Raw genomic sequence first — 6,000 nt, forward strand, 5'->3', positions numbered from 1 at the left:
CTAGCATAGGAAGGTAAAACAAGCATAGCTTCAAAATTTTGAACACATAGGGAGGAAACTTGATATTATTGCAATTCCTACAAGCATATATTCCTCCCTCATAATAATGTTCAGTAGCATCATGAATGAATTCAATAATATAACCAGATCCTAAATCATTCTTTCATGATCTACTTGCATAGAAAATTTATTACTCTCCACATAAGCAAAATCCTTCTCATGAATAGTAGTGGGAGCAAACTCAACAAAATAATTATCATGTGAAGCATAATCCAATTGAAAACTAAAATCATGATGACAAGTTTCATGGTTATCATTATTCTTAATAGCATACAAGTCATCACAATAATCATCATAGATAGCAACTTTGTTCTCATAATCAATTGGAACCTCTTCCGAAATAGTGGAATCATAACTAAATAAAGTCATGACCTCTCCAAATCCACTTTCATAATGATCACAATAATATTCAACATCCTCCAAAATAGTGGGATCATTACTTCCTAAAGTTGATACTCTTCCAAACCCACTTTCATCAATATAATCATCATAAATAGGAGGCATGCTTTCATCATAATAAATTTTCTCATCAGAACTTGGGGGACAAAAAATATCATTTCATCAAACATAGCTTCCCCAAGCTTGTGGCTTTGCATATCATTAGCATCATGGATATTCAAGGAATTCTTACTAACAACATTGCAATCATGCTCATCATTCAAAGATTTAGTATCAAACATTCTATAGATTTCTTCTTCTAGCACTTGAGCACAATTTTCCTTTTCATCATACTCACGAAAGATATAAAAAAGATGAAGCGTATGACACAAACTTAACTCCATTTTTTTGGAGTTTTCTTTTATAAACTAAACTTGTGATAAAACAAGAAACAAAAAGATTCGATTGCAAGATCTAAAGATATACCTTCAAGCACTCACCTCCCCGGCAACGGCGCCAGAAAAGAGCTTAGTTGACGGGGTGGGAGTGCCACTTACCTAGCCTCCCCGGCAATGGCGCCAGAAAAGAGCTTGATGTCTACTACACAACCTTCTTCTTGTAGACGTTGTTGGGCCTGCAAGTGCACAGGTTTGTAGGACAGTAGCAAATTTCCCTCAAGTGGATGACCTAAGGTTTATCAATCCGTGGGAGGCGTAGGATGAAGATGGTCTCTCTCAAGCAACCCTGCAACCAAATAACAAAGAGTCTCTTGTGTCCCCAACACACCCAATACAATGGCAAATTGTATAGGTGCACTAGTTCAGCGAAGAGATGGTGCTACAAGTGCAATATGGATGGCAGATAAAGGTTTTTGTAATCTTAAAATATAAAAACAGCAAGGTAACTAATGATAAAAGTGAGCATAAACGGTATTGCAATGATAGGAAACAAGGAATAGGGTTCATACTTTCACTAGTGCAAGTTCTCTCAACAATAATAACATAATTGGATCATATAACTATCCCTCAACATGCAACAAAGAGTCACTACAAAGCCACTAATAGCGGAGAACAAACGAAGAGATTATGGTAGGGTACGAAACCACCTCAAAGTTATCCTTTCTGCTCGATCTATTCAAGAGTAAGTAGTAAAATAACACGAAGCTATTCTTTCCGTTCAATCTATCATAGAGTTCATACTAGAATAACACCTTAAGACACAAATCAACCAAAACCCTAATGTCACCTAGATACTCCATTGTCATCTCAAGTATCCGTGGGCATGATTATATGATAAGCATCACACAATCTCAGATTCATCTATTCAACCAACACAAAGTACTTCAAAGAGTGCCCCAAAGTTTCTACCGGAGAGTCAAGACGAAAACGTGTGCCAACCCCTATCCATAGGTTCATGGGTGGAACCCGCAAGTTGATCACCAAAACATACACCAAGTGGATCACGTGATATCCCATTGTCACCACAGATACGCACGGCAAGACATACATCAAGTGTTCTCAAATCATTAAAGACTCAATCCGATAAGATAACTTCCAGAGGAAAACTCAATTCATCACAAGAGAGTAGAGGGGGAGAAACATCATAAGATCCAACTATAATAGCAAAGCTCGCGATACATCAAGATCGTGCCAGAGAGAGAACACGAGAGAGAGAGATCAAACACATAGCTCCTTGTACATACCCTCAGCCCCGAGGGTGAACTACTCCCTCCTCATCATGGAGAGCGCCAGGATGATGAAGATGGCCACCGGTGAGGGATTCCCCCTCCGGCAGGGTGCCGGAACGGGCTCCCGAGAGGTTTTTGGTGGCTACAGAGGCTTGCGACGGCGGAACTCCCGATCTATCTTCGTCTTTGATGTTTTTAGGGTACGTGGACTTATATAGGAGAAAGAAGTCGGTCGGGGGAGCCTCGAGGGGCCCAAGAGATAGGGAGCGTGCCCGGGGGGTGGGCGCACCCTCCTGTCTCCTGGCTTCCTCGAACCTTCCCTGGCTTGAACTCCAAGTCTCCCGGATCATATCCTTTCCAAAAATCACGCTCCCGAAAGTTTCATTCCGTTTGGACTCCGTTTGATATTCCTTTTCTTCGAAATACTGAAACATGCAATAAAACAGCAATATGGGTTGGGCCTCCGGTTAGTAGGTTAGTCCCAAAAGTAATATTAAAGTGTAAAATAAAGCTTGTAATCATTCAAAACAGATAATAAAATAGCATGAATGCTTCATCAATTACAGATACGTTGGAGACGTATCACACATCAGTAGAAAAAGAACTACCATGGCATATGCTACACCACGGCCGAGAACACGTGCCCACATTACGCCATCCAAGAATAGTGCCACACTTCGAAACTAGAACCGTCAATAAATTTTGAGCTTGCGTCTCATCACATTCCAAATTACTACTACTACCATGCTATATTTAATTGCAAACCTGTTCACACCGACCCTCAAAAAAACCTGTTCACACTAATCACAACCTAAACAGTTTCCCACTTAGGAGAGTATTAGTACTTGGTTATAAATACTACTATGCCAAGATGACTGCACATTCCTCCTCAACTCCTCATCCACAAAAACAAACAAGTCATTCAGCATCCTTCCCTTGCGTCTGTCATGGCCAGCCTGAGTTCTGGGTCGAGAGATTACCACCAGGGAGAGGCGAGCATGGAAGCAGAAGCACGAGAGATGTCCCGCCTCACCGCGAAAGCAGTCGACATGTCCCGCCGCGCGGAAGTAGCAGCACAGAGGTCCCGCCGCGCGGAAGTAGCAGCACGGAGGTCCCGCCGCATTGTCGATGCAGCAGACAGGTCCGGCCGCGCCACGGAAGTAGCAAAGATGTCCCGCCGTGCCGCGGCGGACTGGGAAAATGTCTCGCGGGTAGGCGATGACTCTTACAGGCGCATGCATGCGATCATCCATAGCCAGATGGATCAGATCTCCGGCTAGGCGAGGTTGCAGGACGACATTAAAGCCTCGTTTGAACAAGCTACCGGCTTCATCCGGCAAATAAGGGAGGGCAATGAGAGGCTCCGGGCTGAGCGAGACCTGCTGTGGTCGAAGATCGTCCGAAGTGCAGACTAGCAGAAGGAGACCAGTGCCTTGTTGAAGAGGACCGGCGTCATCGTCAAGAAACTTATGGATGAGAATGACATGCTCCGCATCGAGCGCCAAAGGCTGGTGGAGGAATCCGTGGATGCTCTCAAGCAGCATCTTGAGGACACGAAAGAGCTCATCGCCGCTCACCGCGGAGACTAGTTCCCGCGGCCTGCAGCAACGCATCAAGAAAGTAGAGATCAGCGAGCCAGATCGTTGTCTTCCTTCTTCTTTTGCCCTTGTGTATTTCGGGCGTAGCTGCACGTGGCTTTTTTAATTATCTTCCTAATTATTAATACAATTATTATCCATTGTCGTCGTCCTTATATATTCATCAGTCTTGCTATAAGTCGCAGTAGATGTTATATAGGTCCGGCGGATCTTACATCAAGATCTGTGCTTTCATATTTTCTTTTTTCTCTCTTAAATCTCAGTCGATTGAGACATAGCCACGCCATTAAACAGAGGCTCGGGCACCATTAATGGAGACCCTGGGAGAGAGGTGAACGGCAGATGGAGGTCAAAGGGCTCTCCTCTCGATAAGCACGCGCAGGGGTCTGAATGCACGCCTCTCGTACTCAAATAGCTACCCTGCACGGCGCCTCCTAGCAAATAAAAAAAGGGGACGCGTGGCGGCACGTAAATGGTAAATAGAACACCCACGGTTTCAATAATACTTTTGTTTCCGATTGTAACGTGACAGCACTTGTTCCAAAATGACTTTGTTGATTGTTAATGTGTGCGCCTTCGCAAATCGGACAGCAAAATTACCACAGCATGTTGGTGCCATGCCATGGCACCAAGCCAAGTGTCATTAATTTCATGCGTGCTTTGGATTTACAAGAATTAAAAAAACTAAGTTTCTCAATGTTTCTAGCCCAGCCACGACGCCCAGAATTTTGAATTTCATTCCCATTTCTTGCATCGGACCTAGAAATTTACTCGAGGACACACATGTGATTTTTCAACCAACTTTGGTGCACTGGAGCATGTGCTTGTATTTCAAATATGAATTATGCACACAAAGGTGACACGTTCCCTCTCAGAACTACGAGCCTTCTAGAGAGAAGCTCCGGTTTGCAAGAATCTTATACCAAAATTTGTTCCTATTCGGCCAATTTTTTACCACAGCATGGTAGTACCATGACATGACACCATGCCAAGTTTCATGATTTTCAGGCGTGTTTTGGATTTACAAGAATTTTAAAACCAAGTTTCTCAATGTTCTCGGTCGAGCCACGATGCCCAGATGTTTGAATTTTATTCCCATTTCATGCATGGGACCTAGAAATTCACCCGAGGACACAGATGTGATTTTTCAACCAACTTTGGTGCATGGGAGCATGTGCTTGTAGTTCAAATTTGAATTATGCACATTAAATGACCAGAAACTCAATTAATGTATAAAAAAGGCCAAACGAACCCAGAATAATTCCAGAATTTAACAGGGCACTCATCTAGTTCTATGTTGCCTTTGTAATGAAACTCAAGGGGGGCAGCGTATATCGTTTCACACTCAAATGTGGCACCTTCCCTCTCAGAACCACAAGCCTTTTTGAGAGAAGCTTCGGTTTGCAAGAAGCTTATACCAAAATTTGTTCCTATTCGGCCAATTTTTTTACCACGGCATGGTAGTACCATGACATGACACCATGCCAAGTTTCATGATTTTCAGATGTGTTTTGGATTTACAAGAATTTTAAAACCAAGTTTCTCAATGTTCTCGGTCGAGCTATGATGCTCGGATGTTCGAATTTTATTCCCATTTCTTGCATGGGACCTAGAAATTCACCCGACGACACAGATGTGATTTCTCAACCAACTTTGGTGCACGGGAGCATGTGCTTGTAGTTACAATTCGAGTTATGCACGTTAAATGACCAGAAACTCAATTAATGTATAAAAAAGGCCAAACGAACCCAGAATAATTCCAAAATTTAATAGGGCACTCATGTAGTTCTATGTTGCTTTGTAAAGAAACTCAAGGGGGGCAGCGTATATCATTTCGCACTCAAAGGTGGCACGTTCCCTCTCAGAACCACGAGCCTTTTTTAGAGAAGCTTCAGTTTGCAAGAAGCTTATACCAAAATTTGTTCCTATTCGGCCAATTTTTTTATCACAGCATGGTAGTACCATGACATGACACCATGCCAAGTTTCATGATTTTCATATGCGTTTTGGATTTACAAGAATTTAAAAACCAAGTTTCTCAATGTTATCGGTCGAGCCATGATGCTTGGATGTTTGAATTTTATTCCCATTTCTTGCATGGGACCTAGAAATTCACCCGATGACACAGATGTGATTTTTCAACCAACTTTGGTGCACGGGAGCATGTGCTTGTAGTTCAAATTTGAATTATGCACATTAAATGACCAAAAAATCAATTCATGTGTAAAAAGGACAAACGAACCCGGAATAATTCCAAAATTTAATAGGGCACTCATG

This window comes from Triticum aestivum, chromosome 3B (genome assembly GCF_018294505.1).
Source record: "Triticum aestivum cultivar Chinese Spring chromosome 3B, IWGSC CS RefSeq v2.1, whole genome shotgun sequence".
In the NCBI taxonomy this organism is placed as follows: Eukaryota; Viridiplantae; Streptophyta; class Magnoliopsida; order Poales; family Poaceae; genus Triticum; species Triticum aestivum.